Genomic DNA, 17,824 nt, shown 5'->3' on the forward strand with positions numbered 1-17,824 from the left:
CATTGCACGACTTTCTAAGGTGGTCTCCGGCGACGTGGGACTCCTTTGTGCAACTTCGGCGAGCACCGTTTCACGCATCCTCGTAGTGCCTGTTTCTGGCACTTCTCCGGGTGCTACCTGCTTTAGTGAGGGCTCTTTGTCTTGCTCGACGTCCTCTCTCTCTGCAGGTCCAATTTGCGACCTCCTGGTCCCTCCTGGGCCCCAGCAGCGTCCAAAAACGCCAAACGCACGATTTGCGTGTAGCAAGGCTTGTTGGCGTCCATCCGGCGGGAAAACACTTCTGCACGACTCTCCAAGGCGTGGGAGATCCATCTTTCAAAGGGGAAGTCTCTAGCCCTTGTCGGTCCTGCAGTATTCACAGTTCTTCAGCCTAGTAAGAGCTTCTTTGCACCAACCGCTAGCATTTCTTGGGCATCGGCCCATCTCCGAGTTGCTTGTGACTTTTGGACTTGGTCCCCTTGTTCCACAGGTACCCTCAGTCAGGAATCCATCGTTGTTGCATTGCTGATTTGTGTTTTCCTTGCATTTTCCCTCTAACACGACTATTTTGTCCTTAGGGGAACTTTAGTGCACTTTGCACTCACTTTTCAGGGTCTTGGGGAGGGTTATTTTTCTAACTCTCACTATTTTCTAATAGTCCCAGCGACCCTCTACAAGGTCACATAGGTTTGGGGTCCATTCGTGGTTCACATTCCACTTCTGGAGTATATGGTTTGTGTTGCCCCTATCCCTATGTTTCCCCATTGCATCCTATTGTAACTATACATTGTTTGCACTGTTTTCTAAGACTATACTGCATATTTTTGCTATTGTGTATATATATCTTGTGTATATTTCCTATCCTCTCACTGAGGGTACACTCTAAGATACTTTGGCATATTGTCATAAAAATAAAGTACCTTTATTTTTAGTATAACTGTGTATTGTGTTTTCTTATGATATTGTGCATATGACACTAAGTGGTACTGTAGTAGCTTCACACGTCTCCTAGTTCAGCCTAAGCTGCTCTGCTAAGCTACCATTATCTATCAGCCTAAGCTGCTAGACACCCTATACACTAATAAGGGATAACTGGGCCTGGTGCAAGGTGCAAGTACCCCTTGGTACTCACTACAAGCCAGTCCAGCCTCCTACAACCTTCATACAATCAAATATCGTAGGATTATATGGCTCTTCTCCGAGAGGGTTCAGATGCCAGAAGTAGGTCATGGTTGCTATTCCTGCTACTTTCTGGTGCTGAAAAAGGACAAAGGTCTTTGTCCTTTATTTGATCTTCTGTCCTTCAACCTCTTCCTCAAAAAGGAGCAGTTCAAAATGCTTAGGGTCTCTCCTCTGGTTGTTTCTTCAGATTCAGATTGCAAGACTCCAACAGGAATCCTCTGCATCCTTTGCTTCATCTTCTACCAACTGAACTGCAGCTGAACCCTCCAGGAACTCTAAAAACTGCAGGAAAGAAGCAAAGACGACTTCCGCAACATTGTAACTTCACCTCCTGCCAGCAGCAACTGTTTACAGGTCGTGCATCCTCCGAGTACTGCCTGTCTTCCGTCTGCACCAGAAGAACCGAAGGAATGTCCCGTGGAGTGATGGAGTGTAGGAGGCTGGCCTGGCTTATAGTGGGTACCTTGTGGTACTTACACCTTGTGCCAGGTCCAGTTATCATTTATTAGTAGAATAGAGGTGATTCAAGCAGCTCAGGCTGTTAGAGGTAGCTATGGCAAAGCAGCTTAGGCTGAACTAGGAGACCTGCAAAGCTCCTACTATACCACTTATATCATATAGCACAATATCATAAGAAAACACAATACTCAGAGTTACTAAAAATAAAGGTACATTATTTTAGTGACAATGTGCCAAAAGTATCTCAGCGGATACCGTCAATTAGGAGGTAAGTAATATACACAAATTATATGTACAAAAACCCAAAACAGGTAAGTAACAGTAAGAAAAGTAGTGCAAACAATGTAGAATCACAATAGGATGCAATAGGTAGACATAGGCCTTGGGGCAATACAAACCATATACTCCAAAAGTGGAATGCGAATCACGAATGGACCCCAGGCCTTTTGGAGACTGTAGAGGGTCACTGGGACTGTGAGAAAACAGTAAGGGTGTCCAAAATACCCCACCCCAAGACCCTGAAAAGTAGGAGTAAAGTTACCCTACTACACCAGAAAGACAGTATAGTCGTGATAGGGGATTCTGCAAGAACCACAACTGCTAACAAAGCACTGAAAACGGAATCCTGGACCTGAGGACCTGTAAAAGAAGGGGACCAACTCCAAGAGTCGTGCAAGTGTCCAGGGGGGTCGGGCCCACTAAACGCCGGATGAAGGTGCAAAAGGGCTGCCTCTGGGTGGAAGAAGCCAAAGATGGTGCCAGGAACTTCCCCTTTGGTGAGAAGATGTCCCACGGCGTGCTGGAGGTTGCAGAAGTGTTTCTATGCAGAAATACAGCAAACAAGCCTTGCTAGCTGCAAGAGTCGCGGTAGAGGATTTTGGGTTCTGCTGGGGACCAGGAAGGAACAGGATGTCGCCCCTTGGAGGAGGAGACAGAGGGGACGATCAGCAAATCAGAGTCCCTACAGAATCAGGCAGCACCCGCAGAATTACCGGAACAGGCACCTAGAACATCTTGCTCCTTTCCAGCTAAGGTGATCATATGCAAGTTTGGACAGATCAACAGTTTGGCCTGTGCCAGACATTTTAGAAAGAGTTTAAGTGACAGAAAAAGAGAAAAAAGTTTTTCAGAACTTTTAGAAAGACAGAAAAAAAAACTTTTTAAACTTTTAAGAACTTTTAGAAAGTTTAGAGGTACTTTTCAGCACTTTAGAAAAGAGTTGAGAAAAGAAATGCAAAACTTTTTGGTTAGGTGTACATACACTGAACTTGTTTTGTATATTTTTCTCTTATGAAAAGTACAATGACAAAAGTGGTAAGTAGTCTCAAAGCACTTATCCCACCGCTGCACAACCAATGTAGGAGGCTGGACTGGCTTGTAGTGAGTACCTAGGGGTACTTACACCTTGCACCAGGCCCAGTTATCCCTTATTAGTGTATAGGGTGTCTAGCAGCATAGGCTGATAGATAATGGTAGCTTAGCAGGGCAGCTTAGGCTGAACTGGGAGACGAGTGAAGCTCCTACAGTACCACGAGTGTCATATGCACAATATCATAAGAAAACACAATACACAGATATACTAAAAATAAAGGTACTTTATTTTTATAACAATATGCCAAAGTATCTCAGAGTGTACCCTCAGTATGAGGATAGCAAATATACACAAGATATATGTACACCATACCAAAATATGCAGTAATAGTATTAGAAAACAGTGCAAACAATGTATAGTTACAATAGGATGCAATGGGGACACATAGGGATAGGGGCAACATAAACCATATACTCCAAAAGTGGAATGCGAACCACGAATGGACCCCAAACCTATGTGACCTTGTAGAGGGTCGCTGGGACTATTAGAAAATAGTAAGGGTTAGAAAAATATCCCACCCCAAGACACTGAAAAGTGAGTGCAAAGAGCACTAAAGTTCCCCAAAGGACATTGAAGTCGTGATAGGGGAATTCTGCAGGAAAGACACAAACCAGCAATGCAACAACGATGGATTTCCAGTCGAGGGTACCTGTGGAACAAGGGGACCAAGTCCAAAAGTCACAAGCAAGTCGGAGATGGGCAGATGCCCAGGAAATGCCAGCTGTGGGTGCAAAGAAGCTACTACTGGGATATAGAAGCTGAGGATTCTGCAGGAACAACAAGGGCTAGAGACATCCCCTTTAGAGGATGGATCCCCCACGCCGTGGAGAGTCGTGCAGAAGTATTTTCCTGAAGAAAGACCGCCAACAAGCCTTGCTAGCTGCAAATCGTGCATTTAGGGTTTTTGGATGCTGCTGTGGCCCAGGAGGGACCAGGATGTCGTCAATTGCGTCTGGGGACAGAGGGGGCGTCGAGCAAGACAAGGAGCCCTCTCAGAAGCAGGCAGCACCCGCAGAAGTGCCGGAACAGGCACTACGAAGTGGAGAGAAACTTCTGCCAAAGGATCGACCGCTGACTGCTCAGGACGCCTGCAAAACCGCAACAAAGTAGCAAAGACGACTACTGCAACCTTGTATCGCTTCATCCTACAGGCTTTCTCGCCTGTGTCCTGGTGGTGCATGCTCTGGGGGTAGTGTAGGAGGCTGGACTGGCTTGTAGTGAGTACCAAGGGGTACTTGCACCTTGCACCAGGCCCAGTTATCCCTTATTAGTGTATAGGGTGTCTAGCAGCTTAGGCTGATAGACAATGGTAGCTTAGCAGAGCAGCTTAGGCTGAACTAGGAGACGTGTGAAGCTACTACAGTACCACTTAGTGTCATATGCACAATATCATAAGAAAACACAATACACAGTTATACAAAAAATAAAGGTACTTTATTTTTATGACAATATGCCAAAGTATCTTAGAGTGTACCCTCAGTGAGAGGATAGGAAATATACACAAGATATATACACAAAAGCAAAAATATGCAGTATAGTCTTAGAAAACAGTGCAAACAATGTATAGTTACAATAGGATGCAATGGGGACACATAGGGATAGGGGCAACACAAACCATATACTCCAAAAGTGGAATGCGAACCACGAATGGACCCCAAACCTATGTGACCTTGTAGAGGGTCGCTGGGACTATTAGAAAATAGTGAGAGTTAGAAAAATAACCCTCCCCAAGACCCTGAAAAGTGAGTGCAAAGTGCACTAAAGTTCCCCTAATGATAAAGAAGTCGTGTTAGAGGAATAATGCAGGAAAGACACAAACCAACAATGCAACAACGCTGTATTTCCAATCTGGGGTACCTGTGGAACAAGGGGACCAAGTCCAAAAGTCACAAGCAAGTCGGAGATGGGCAGATGCCCAGGAAATGCCAGCTGCGAGTGCAAAGAAGCTTTTACTGGACAGAAGTAGCTGCAGTTTCTGCAGGAACGTAAAGGGCTAGAGACTTCCCCTTTGGAGGACGGATTCCTCTCGCCCTGTAGAGTCGTGCAGAAGTGTTTTCCCGCCGAAAGAACGCCAACAAGCCTTGCTAGCTGCAAATCGTGCGGTTAGCGTTTTTGGATGCTGCTGTGGCCCAGGAGGGACCAGGAGGTCGCAAATTAGACCAGAAGGTAGAGGGGACGTCGAGCAAGACAAGAAGCCCTCTTAGCAGCAGGTAGCACCCGGAGAAGTGCCAGAAACAGGCACTACAAGGATGCATGAAATGGTGCTCACCCGAAGTTACACAAAGGAGTCCCACGTCGCTGGAGACCAACTTAGAAAGTCGTGCAATGCAGGTTAGAGTGCTGTGGACCCAGGCTTGGCTGTGCACAAAGGATTTCCGCCGGAAGTGCACAGGGGACGGAGTAGCTGCAAAAGTTGCGGTTCCAAGCAATGCAGTCTAGCGAGGTGAGGCAAGGACTTACCTCCACCAAACTTGGACTGAAGAGTCACTGGACTGTGGGAGTCACTTGGACAGAGTTGCTGGATTCGAGGGACCTCGCTCGTCGTGCTGAGAGGAGACCCAAGGGGCCGGTAATGCAGCTTTTTGGTGCCTGCGGTTGCAGGGGGAAGATTCCGTCGACCCACAGGAGATTTCTTCAGAGCTTCTAGTGCAGAGAGGAGGCAGACTACCCCCACAGCATGCACCACCAGGAAAACAGTAGAGAAGGCGGCAGGATCAGCGTTACAGAGTTGCAGTAGTCGTCTTTGCTACTTTGTTGCAGTGTTGCAGGCTTCCAGCAGTCGATTCCTTGGCAGAAGGTGAAGAGAGAGATGCAGAGGAACTCGGATGAGCTCTTGCATTCGTTATCTAAAGTTTCCCCAGAGACAGAGACCCTAAATAGCCAGAAAAGAGGGTTTGGCTACTTAGGAGAGAGGATAGGCTAGCAATACCTGAAGGAGCCTATCACAAGGAGTCTCTGACGTCACCTGGTGGCACTGGCCACTCAGAGCAGTCCAGTGTGCCAGCAGCACCGCTGTTTCCAAGATGGCAGAGGTCTGGAGCACACTGGAGGAGCTCTGGACACCTCCCAGGGGAGGTGCAGGTCAGGGGAGTGGTCACTCCCCTTTCCTTTGTCCAGTTTCGCTCCAGAGCAGGGCTAAAGGGTCCCCTGAACCGGTGTAGACTGGCTTATGCAGAATTGGGCACATCTGTGCCCAAGAAAGCATTTCCAGAGGCTGGGGGAGGCTACTCCTCCCCTGCCTTCACACCATTTTCCAAAGGGAGAGGGTGTAACACCCTCTCTCAGAGGAAGTTCTTTGTTCTGCCATCCTGGGCCAGGCCTGGCTGGACCCCAGGAGGGCAGATGCCTGTCTGAGGGGTTGGCAGCAGCAGCAGCTGCAGTGAAACCCCAGGAAGGGCAGTTTGGCAGTACCAGGGTCTGTGCTACAGACCACTGGGATCATGGGATTGTGCCAACTATGCCAGGATGGCATAGAGGGGGCAATTCCATGATCATAGACATGTTACATGGCCATATTCGGAGTTACCATTGTGAAGCTACATATAGGTAGTGACCTATATGTAGTGCACGCGTGTAATGGTGTCCCCGCACTCACAAAGTCCGGGGAATTGGCCCTGAACAATGTGGGGGCACCTTGGCTAGTGCCAGGGTGCCCTCACACTAAGTAACTTTGCACCTAACCTTTACCAGGTAAAGATTAGACATATAGGTGACTTATAAGTTACTTAAGTGCAGTGTAAAATGGGTGTGAAATAACGTGGACGTTATTTCACTCAGGCTGCAGTGGCAGGCCTGTGTTACAATTGTCAGAGCTCCCTATGGGTGGCAAAAGAAATGCTGCAGCCCATAGGGATCTCCTGGAACCCCAATACCCTGGGTACCTCAGTACCATATACTAGGGAATTATAAGGGTGTTCCAGTAAGCCAATGTAAATTGGTAAAATTGGTCATTAGCCTGTTAGTGACAATTTGGAAAGAAATGAGAGAGCATAACCACTGAGGTTCTGATTAGCAGAGCCTCAGTGAGACAGTTAGTCACTACACAGGTAACACATTCAGGCACACTTATGAGCACTGGGGCCCTGTGTTACCAGGGTCCCAGTGACACATACAACTAAAACAACATATATACAGTGAAAAATGGGGGTAACATGCCAGGCAAGATGGTACTTTCCTACAGGTAGCCTGCTTCCTTCTGGCACCAGGAGCTCCGAAGAAATCTCCAGTGGGTCGACGGAATCTTCCCCCTGCAACCGCAGACAACAAAAGACTGCATCACGGGTCCTCTGGGTCCCCTCTCAGCACGACGAGCGTGGTCCCTGGAACTCAGCATCTCTGTCCAAGTGACTTCCACAGTCCAGTGACTCTTCAGTCCACGTTTGGTGGAGGTAACTCCTTGTCTCCCCACGCTAAACTGCATTGCTGGGTACCTCGTGATTTGCCGCTGCTCCGGCTCCTGTGCACTCTTCCAGGATTTCCTTCGTGCACAGCCAAGCCTGGGTCCCCGACACTCTAACCTGCAGTGCACAACCTTCTGAGTTGTCCTCCGGCATCGTGGGACTCCCTTTTGTGACTTTGGGTGGACTCCGGTTCACTCCTCTTCTAAGTGCCTGTTCCGGTACTTCTGCGGGTGCTGCCTGCTTCTGTGAGGGCTCCCTGACTTCCTGGGCGCCCCCTCTGTCTCCTCATCCAAGTGGCGACATCCTGGTCCATCCTGGGCCACAGCAGCATCCAAAAACCCTAACCACAACCCTTGCAGCTAGCAAGGCTTGTTTGCGGTCTTTCTGCGTGGGAATACCTCTGCATGCTTCTTCACGTCGTGGGACATCCATCCTTCAAAGGGGAAGTTCCTAGTCCTCTTTGTTCTTGCAAAACACCAAGCTTCTTCCATCCGGTGGCAGGTTCCTTGCACCCTCAGCTGGCATTTCCTGGGCTCCTGCTCACTGTCGACACAGTCGCGACTCTTGGACTTGGTCCCCTTGTCTTACAGGTACTCAGGTCTGGAAATCCACTGTTGTTGCATTGCTGGTGTTTGTTTTCCTTGCAGAATCCCCCTATCACGACTTCTGTGCTCTCTGGGGGTTGTAGGTGCGCTTTACACCTACCTTACAGGGTCTCGGGTGGGCTATTTTTCTAACCCTCACTGTTTTCTTACAGTCCCAGCGACCCTCTACAAGCTCACATAGGTTTTGGGTCCATTCGTGGTTCGCATTCCACTTTTGGAGTATATGGTTTGTGTTCCCCTATACCTATGTGCTCCTATTTCAATCTATTGTAACTTCACACTGCTTGCATTACTTCCTTTTGCTATTACTGCATATTTTTGGTATTGTGTACATATATCTTGTGTATATTTGGCATCCTCATACTGAGGGTACTCACTGAGATACTTTTGGCATATTGTCATAAAAATAAAGTACCTTTATCTTTAGTATATCTGTGTATTGTGTTTTCTTATGATATTGTGCATATGACACCAGTGGTATACTAGGAGCTTTGCATGTCTCCTAGTTCAGCCTAAGCTGCTCTGCTATAGCTACCTTCTATCAGCCTAAGCTGCTAGAAACACCTCTTCTACACTAATAAGGGATAACTGGACCTGGTACAGAGGGTAGGTACCCATTGGTACCCAGTACAAGCCAGGCCAGCCTCCTACAGGAGGCAAGGGCTTACCTCCACCAAATTTGGACAGAAGGGCCACTAGACTGTGGGAGACACTTGGATCCAGCTCCTGTGTTCCAGGGCCAAGCTCGTCTGGATGAGAGGGGACCCAGAGGACTGGTGATGCAGAAGTTTGGTGCCTGCGTTGGCAGGGGGAAGATTCCGTCAACCCACAGGAGATTTCTTCTTGGCTTCCAGTGCAGGGTGAAGGCAGACAGCCCTCAGAGCATGCACCACCAGGAAACAGTCGAGAAAGCTGGCAGGATGAGGCGCTACAATGTTGCTTGTAGTCGTCTTGCTACTTTGTTGCGGTTTTGCAGGCGTCCTGGAGCAGTCAGCGGTCGATCCTTGGCAGAAGTCGAAGAGGGAAGTACAGAGGAACTCTGGTGAGCTCTTGCATTCGTTATCTGAGGAATAGCCCAGAGGAGAGACCCTAAACAGCCTAAAAAGGAGGTTTGGCTACTGAGAAGGAGGTTTGGCTACTAAGAGAGGTAAGCACCTATCAGGAGGGGTCTCTGACATCACATGCTGGCACTGGCCACTCAGAGATGTCCTTTGTGCCCCAACACCTCTGAATCCAAGATGGCAGACGTCTGGGACACACTGGAGGAGCTCTGTGCACCTTCCCTGGGAGGTGCTGGTCAGGGGAGTGGTCATTCCCCTTTCCTTTGTCCAGTTTCGCGCCAGAGCAGGGCTGGGGGATCCCTGAACCGGTGTAGACTGGCTCATGGAGAGTTCGGCATGATCTGTGCCCATGAAAGCATTTCCGGAGTCTGGGGGAGGCTACTCCTCCCCAGCCCTTCACACCTATTTCCAAAGGGAGAGGGTGTAACACCCTCTCTCAGATTAAATCCTTTGTTCTGCCTTCCTGGGACAAGGCTGCCCAGGCCCCAGGGGGGCAGAAACCTGTCTGAGGGGTTGAGAGCAGCAGCAGCTGCAGTGGAGACCCCGGAAAGGCAGTTTGGCAGTACCCGGGTTCTGTGCCAGAGACCTGGGGATGCATGGAATTGTCCCCCCAATACCAGAATGGGATCCTGCTATCCAGGGCCCAGTGCTCATAGTGAAAGCCCTATGTTGTCAGTGTGTTTGATATGTGTCACTGGGATCCTGCTAGCCAGGACCCCAGTGCTCATAAGTTTGTGGCCTGTATGTGTTTCTAGGGTGGTGCCTAACTGTATCACTGAAGCTCTGCTAACCAGAACCTCAGTGTTTATGCTCTCTCTCTGCTTTAAAATTATCACTGCAGGGTAGTGACTAATTTTACCAATTCTCATTGGCACACTGGAACACCCTTATAATTCCTTTGTATATGGTAACTAAGTACCCAGGGTATTGGGGTTCCAGGAGATCCCTATGGGCTGCAGCATTTCTTTTGCCACCCATAGGGAGCTCTGACAATTCTTACACAGGCCTGCCACTGCAGCCTAAGTGAAATAACGTTCACGTTATTTCACAGCCATTTACCACTGCACTTAAGTAACTTATAAGTCACCTATATGTCTAACCTTCACCTGGTGAAGTTTGGGTGCTAAGTTACTTAGTGTGTGGGCACCCTGGCACTAGCCAAGGTGCCCCCACATCGTTCAGGGCAAATTCCCCAGACTTTGTGAGTGCGGGGACACCATTTCACACGTACACCATACATAGGTCACTACCTATGTAAAGCGTCACAATGGTAACTCCGAACATGGCCATGTAACATGTCTAAGATCATGGAATTGTCACCCCAATGCCATTCTGGCATTGGGGAGACAATTCCATGATCCCCCGAGTCTCTAGCACAGACCCGGGTACTGCCAATCTGCCTTTCCCGGGGTTTCACTGCAGCTGCTGCTGCCAACCCCTCAGACAGGTTTCTGCCCTCCTGGGGTCCAGCCAGGCCTGGCCCAGGAAGGCAGAACAAAGGACTTCCTCAGAGAGAGGGTGTTACACCCTCTCCCTTTGGAAAAAGGTGTCAGGGCTGAGGAGGAGTAGCCTCCCCCAGCCTCTGGAAATGCTTTGATGGGCACAGATGGTGCCCATCTCTGCATAAGCAAGTCTACACCGGTTCAGATATCCCCCAGCCCTGCTCTGGGGCGAAACTGGACAAAGGAAAGGGGAGTGACCACTCCCCTGACCTGCACCTCCCAGGGGAGGTGCCCAGAGCTCCTCCAGCGTGCCCTAGACCTCTGCCATCTTGGATTCAGAGGTGTGCTGGCACACTGGACTGCACTGAGTGGCCAGGGCCAGCAGGTGATGTCAGAAACTCCTTCTGTTAGGCTCTTACCTGTCTTACTAGCCTCTCCTCCTTCTTAGGTAACCAAACCTCCTTTTATGGCTATTTAGGGTCTCTGCTTTGGGGAATTATTCAGATAATGAATGCAAGAGCTCATCAGAATTCCTCTGCATCTTCCTCTTCACCTTCTGCCAAAGGATCGACCGCTGACTGCTCAGGACACCTGCAAAACCGCAACAAAGTTGCAAGATGACTACTAGCAACCTTGTATCGCTTCATCCTGCCGGCTTTCTCGACTGTTTCCAGGTGGTGCATGCTCTGAGGGTAGCCTGCCTCCTCTCTGCACCAGGAGCTCTGAAGAAATCTCCCGTGGGCGGACGGAATCTTCCCCCTGCAACCGCAGGCACCAAAAGACTGCATCACTGGTCTTCTGGGTCCTCTCTCAGCACGACGAGCGTGGTCGCTGGAACTCAGCAACTCTGTCCAAGTGACTCCCACAGTCCAGTGACTCTTCAGTCTAAGTTTGGTGGAGGGAAGTCCTTGCCTCCCCACGCTAGACTGCATTGCTGGGTACTGCGTGATTTACAGCTGCTTCTGCTCCTGTGCACTCTTCCAGGATTGCCTTCGTGCACAGCCAAGCCTGGGTCCCGACACTCTAACCTGCTGTGCACAACCTTCTGAGTTGTCCTCCGGCGTCATGGGACTCCCTTTTCTGACTTCGGGTGGACTCCGGTTCACTCTTCTTCCAAGTGCCTGTTACAGTACTTCTGCGGGTGATGCCTGCTTCTGGGAGGGCTCCCTGACTTTGCTGGGCGTCCCCGTTGTCTCCTCATCCAAGTGGCGACATCCTGGTCCCTCCTGGGCCACAGCAGCATCCAAAAACCCTAACCACAACCCTTGCAGCTAGCAAGGCTTGTTTGCGGCCTTTCTGCGTGGGAACACCTCTGCAAGCTTCTTCACGACGTGTGACATCCATCCTCCAAAGGGGAAGTTCCTAGTCCTTTTCGTTCTTGCAGAAACCAAAGCTTCTTCCATCCGGTGGCAGGTTCCTTGCACCCTCAGCTGGCATTTCCTGGGCTCCTGCTCACTGTCGACACAGTCGCGACTCTTGGACTTGGTCCCCTTGTCTTACAGGTACTCAGGTCTGGAAATCCACTGTTGTTGCATTGCTGGTGTTTGTTTTCCTTGCAGAATCCCCCTATCACGACTTCTGTGCTCTCTGGGGGTTGTAGGTGCGCTTTACACCTACCTTACAGGGTCTCGGGTGGGCTATTTTTCTAACCCTCACTGTTTTCTTACAGTCCCAGCGACCCTCTACAAGCTCACATAGGTTTTGGGTCCATTCGTGGTTCGCATTCCACTTTTGGAGTATATGGTTTGTGTTCCCCTATACCTATGTGCTCCTATTTCAATCTATTGTAACTTCACACTGCTTGCATTACTTCCTTTTGCTATTACTGCATATTTTTGGTATTGTGTACATATATCTTGTGTATATTTGGCATCCTCATACTGAGGGTACTCACTGAGATACTTTTGGCATATTGTCATAAAAATAAAGTACCTTTATCTTTAGTATATCTGTGTATTGTGTTTTCTTATGATATTGTGCATATGACACCAGTGGTATACTAGGAGCTTTGCATGTCTCCTAGTTCAGCCTAAGCTGCTCTGCTATAGCTACCTTCTATCAGCCTAAGCTGCTAGAAACACCTCTTCTACACTAATAAGGGATAACTGGACCTGGTACAGAGGGTAGGTACCCATTGGTACCCAGTACAAGCCAGGCCAGCCTCCTACAGGAGGCAAGGGCTTACCTCCACCAAATTTGGACAGAAGGGCCACTAGACTGTGGGAGACACTTGGATCCAGCTCCTGTGTTCCAGGGCCAAGCTCGTCTGGATGAGAGGGGACCCAGAGGACTGGTGATGCAGAAGTTTGGTGCCTGCGTTGGCAGGGGGAAGATTCCGTCAACCCACAGGAGATTTCTTCTTGGCTTCCAGTGCAGGGTGAAGGCAGACAGCCCTCAGAGCATGCACCACCAGGAAACAGTCGAGAAAGCTGGCAGGATGAGGCGCTACAATGTTGCTTGTAGTCGTCTTGCTACTTTGTTGCGGTTTTGCAGGCGTCCTGGAGCAGTCAGCGGTCGATCCTTGGCAGAAGTCGAAGAGGGAAGTACAGAGGAACTCTGGTGAGCTCTTGCATTCGTTATCTGAGGAATAGCCCAGAGGAGAGACCCTAAACAGCCTAAAAAGGAGGTTTGGCTACTGAGAAGGAGGTTTGGCTACTAAGAGAGGTAAGCACCTATCAGGAGGGGTCTCTGACATCACATGCTGGCACTGGCCACTCAGCGATGTCCTTTGTGCCCCAACACCTCTGAATCCAAGATGGCAGACGTCTGGGACACACTGGAGGAGCTCTGTGCACCTTCCCTGGGAGGTGCTGGTCAGGGGAGTGGTCATTCCCCTTTCCTTTGTCCAGTTTCGCGCCAGAGCAGGGCTGGGGGATCCCTGAACCGGTGTAGACTGGCTCATGGAGAGTTCGGCATGATCTGTGCCCATGAAAGCATTTCCGGAGTCTGGGGGAGGCTACTCCTCCCCAGCCCTTCACACCTATTTCCAAAGGGAGAGGGTGTAACACCCTCTCTCAGATTAAATCCTTTGTTCTGCCTTCCTGGGACAAGGCTGCCCAGGCCCCAGGGGGGCAGAAACCTGTCTGAGGGGTTGAGAGCAGCAGCAGCTGCAGTGGAGACCCCGGAAAGGCAGTTTGGCAGTACCCGGGTTCTGTGCCAGAGACCTGGGGATGCATGGAATTGTCCCCCCAATACCAGAATGGGATCCTGCTATCCAGGGCCCAGTGCTCATAGTGAAAGCCCTATGTTGTCAGTGTGTTTGATATGTGTCACTGGGATCCTGCTAGCCAGGACCCCAGTGCTCATAAGTTTGTGGCCTGTATGTGTTTCTAGGGTGGTGCCTAACTGTATCACTGAAGCTCTGCTAACCAGAACCTCAGTGTTTATGCTCTCTCTCTGCTTTAAAATTATCACTGCAGGGTAGTGACTAATTTTACCAATTCTCATTGGCACACTGGAACACCCTTATAATTCCTTTGTATATGGTAACTAAGTACCCAGGGTATTGGGGTTCCAGGAGATCCCTATGGGCTGCAGCATTTCTTTTGCCACCCATAGGGAGCTCTGACAATTCTTACACAGGCCTGCCACTGCAGCCTAAGTGAAATAACGTTCACGTTATTTCACAGCCATTTACCACTGCACTTAAGTAACTTATAAGTCACCTATATGTCTAACCTTCACCTGGTGAAGTTTGGGTGCTAAGTTACTTAGTGTGTGGGCACCCTGGCACTAGCCAAGGTGCCCCCACATCGTTCAGGGCAAATTCCCCAGACTTTGTGAGTGCGGGGACACCATTTCACACGTACACCATACATAGGTCACTACCTATGTAAAGCGTCACAATGGTAACTCCGAACATGGCCATGTAACATGTCTAAGATCATGGAATTGTCACCCCAATGCCATTCTGGCATTGGGGAGACAATTCCATGATCCCCCGAGTCTCTAGCACAGACCCGGGTACTGCCAATCTGCCTTTCCCGGGGTTTCACTGCAGCTGCTGCTGCCAACCCCTCAGACAGGTTTCTGCCCTCCTGGGGTCCAGCCAGGCCTGGCCCAGGAAGGCAGAACAAAGGACTTCCTCAGAGAGAGGGTGTTACACCCTCTCCCTTTGGAAAAAGGTGTCAGGGCTGAGGAGGAGTAGCCTCCCCCAGCCTCTGGAAATGCTTTGATGGGCACAGATGGTGCCCATCTCTGCATAAGCAAGTCTACACCGGTTCAGATATCCCCCAGCCCTGCTCTGGGGCGAAACTGGACAAAGGAAAGGGGAGTGACCACTCCCCTGACCTGCACCTCCCAGGGGAGGTGCCCAGAGCTCCTCCAGCGTGCCCTAGACCTCTGCCATCTTGGATTCAGAGGTGTGCTGGCACACTGGACTGCACTGAGTGGCCAGGGCCAGCAGGTGATGTCAGAAACTCCTTCTGTTAGGCTCTTACCTGTCTTACTAGCCTCTCCTCCTTCTTAGGTAACCAAACCTCCTTTTATGGCTATTTAGGGTCTCTGCTTTGGGGAATTATTCAGATAATGAATGCAAGAGCTCATCAGAATTCCTCTGCATCTTCCTCTTCACCTTCTGCCAAAGGATCGACCGCTGACTGCTCAGGACACCTGCAAAACCGCAACAAAGTTGCAAGACGACTACTAGCAACCTTGTATCGCTTCATCCTGCCGGCTTTCTCGACTGTTTCCAGGTGGTGCATGCTCTGAGGGTAGCCTGCCTCCTCTCTGCACCAGGAGCTCTGAAGAAATCTCCCGTGGGCGGACGGAATCTTCCCCCTGCAACCGCAGGCACCAAAAGACTGCATCACTGGTCTTCTGGGTCCTCTCTCAGCACGACGAGCGTGGTCGCTGGAACTCAGCAACTCTGTCCAAGTGACTCCCACAGTCCAGTGACTCTTCAGTCTAAGTTTGGTGGAGGGAAGTCCTTGCCTCCCCACGCTAGACTGCATTGCTGGGTACTGCGTGATTTACAGCTGCTTCTGCTCCTGTGCACTCTTCCAGGATTGCCTTCGTGCACAGCCAAGCCTGGGTCCCGACACTCTAACCTGCTGTGCACAACCTTCTGAGTTGTCCTCCGGCGTCATGGGACTCCCTTTTCTGACTTCGGGTGGACTCCGGTTCACTCTTCTTCCAAGTGCCTGTTACAGTACTTCTGCGGGTGATGCCTGCTTCTGGGAGGGCTCCCTGACTTTGCTGGGCGTCCCCGTTGTCTCCTCATCCAAGTGGCGACATCCTGGTCCCTCCTGGGCCACAGCAGCATCCAAAAACCCTAACCACAACCCTTGCAGCTAGCAAGGCTTGTTTGCGGCCTTTCTGCGTGGGAACACCTCTGCAAGCTTCTTCACGACGTGTGACATCCATCCTCCAAAGGGGAAGTTCCTAGTCCTTTTCGTTCTTGCAGAAACCAAAGCTTCTTCCATCTGGTGGCAGCTTCTTTGCACCCTCAGCTGGCATTTCCTGGGCATCTGCCCACTTTTGACATTGTCGCGACTCTTGGACTTGGTCCCCAAGTTTCAAAGGTACTCAGGTCCGGAAATCCACTGTTGTTGCTTTGCTGGTGTTGGTCTTCCTTGCAGAAACCCCCTATCACGACTTCTGTGCTCTCTGGGGGGTATAGGTGCACTTTACACCTACTTTTCTGGGTCTTGGGGTGGGCTATTTTTCTAACCCTCACTGTTTTCTTACAGCCCTAGCGACCCTCTACAAGCTCACATAGGTTTGGGTTCCACTCGTGGTTCGCATTCCACTGTTGGAGTATATGGTTTGTGTTGCTCTATACCTATGTGCTCCTATTGCGATCTACTGTAACTTTACATTGCTTGCATTACTTCCTTTTGCTATTACTGCATATTTTTGGTATTGTGTACATATATCTTGTGTACATTTGGCATCCTCATACTGAGGGTACTCACTGAGATACTTTTGGCATATTGTCATAAAAATAAAGTACCTTTATTTTTAGTATATCTGTGTATTGTGTTTTCTTATGATATTGTGCATATGACACCAGTGGTATAGTAGGAGCTTTGCATGTCTCCTAGTTCAGCCTAAGCTGCTCTCCTAAGCTACCTTTTCTATCAGCCTAAGCTGCTAGAACACCTCTTCTACACTAATAAGGGATAACTGGACCCCTTGGTACCCACTACAAACCAGGCCAGCCTCCTACATTGGTTGTGCAGCGGTGGGATAAGTACTTGCAACTACTTACCACTTTGTCATTGTGTACTTTTCATAAGAGAATAATATACAAAACAAGTTCAGTGTATGTACACCTAACCAAAAAGTTTTGCTTTTCTTCTCTTACACTATCTGCTAAGTGCTGAAAAGTACTCCTAAAACTTTCTAAAAGTTTCAAAAAGTTGAAAAGTTTTTTTTTCCTGTTCTTTAAAAAGTCCTGAAACTTTTTCTCTATTTATCTGTCTCTAAACCTTCTTCTATCATGTCTGGTGTAGGAACTCATCTTAATTTGGTCAGTACAACTTATGACAGTCTTAACTTTAAGAGCCTAAGGAGTCTCTGCATTGGTAGAGGTTTAGTGGTAGGAAAGAACCCTTCTAGAGAATTACTGTCTAACATGCTCATTGAGAATGATAAGGCCCAGGGTGGCACCTCATCTGATAAGTTAGTAGACAGCTCACAATCTGACTCAGGGGAGCCCCTTGAGGTAGTGGTACAGGGTTCTCTTCCTAATCTGCCCCTTAGCAGAACACCTAGCATAGCTGGTAGTAATAGAAGCTCCCATCACAGTAGGGATGTTTTTATTCCCGGAGGCCAGGTTGTTAGGGTGCCAACTGTTACGGACAGGTCTCCCTCTGCTCATTCAAATCTTTCTTCTGTGTCAAAACATTCCCAACCCACCCACCCTGATGACAAAATGTTAGAAAGGGAGCTCAATAAGTTGAGAGTGGAAGAGACCAGGCTGAAGTTTAAACAGCAACAGCTGGCTCTAGACAGGGAATCCCTAGACTTAGAAAAAGAGAGACAGAGGTTGGGGTTTGGACCATGTGGTGGCAGCAGCAGTTTTCCTGATTGTAATCCTGTGAGAGAGCATGATTCTAGGAATCTGCATAAGATAGTTCCCCCTTACAAGGAGGGGGATGACATTAACAAGTGGTTTGTTGCACTTGAGAGGGCCTGTATGGTACAGGCGGTCCCTCAAAGGCTGTGGGCTGTTCTCCTATGGCTATCTTTCAGTGGAAAGGGTAGGGATAGGCTCCTAACTGTGAAGGAAATTGATGCTAATAATTTTACAGTTTTGAAGAATGCACTGTTAGATGGATTTGGCTTAACCACTGAACAATACAGGATTAAGTTCAGAGAA

Source organism: Pleurodeles waltl, chromosome 4_1, assembly GCF_031143425.1.
Source record: "Pleurodeles waltl isolate 20211129_DDA chromosome 4_1, aPleWal1.hap1.20221129, whole genome shotgun sequence".
NCBI lineage: Eukaryota > Metazoa > Chordata > Amphibia > Caudata > Salamandridae > Pleurodeles > Pleurodeles waltl.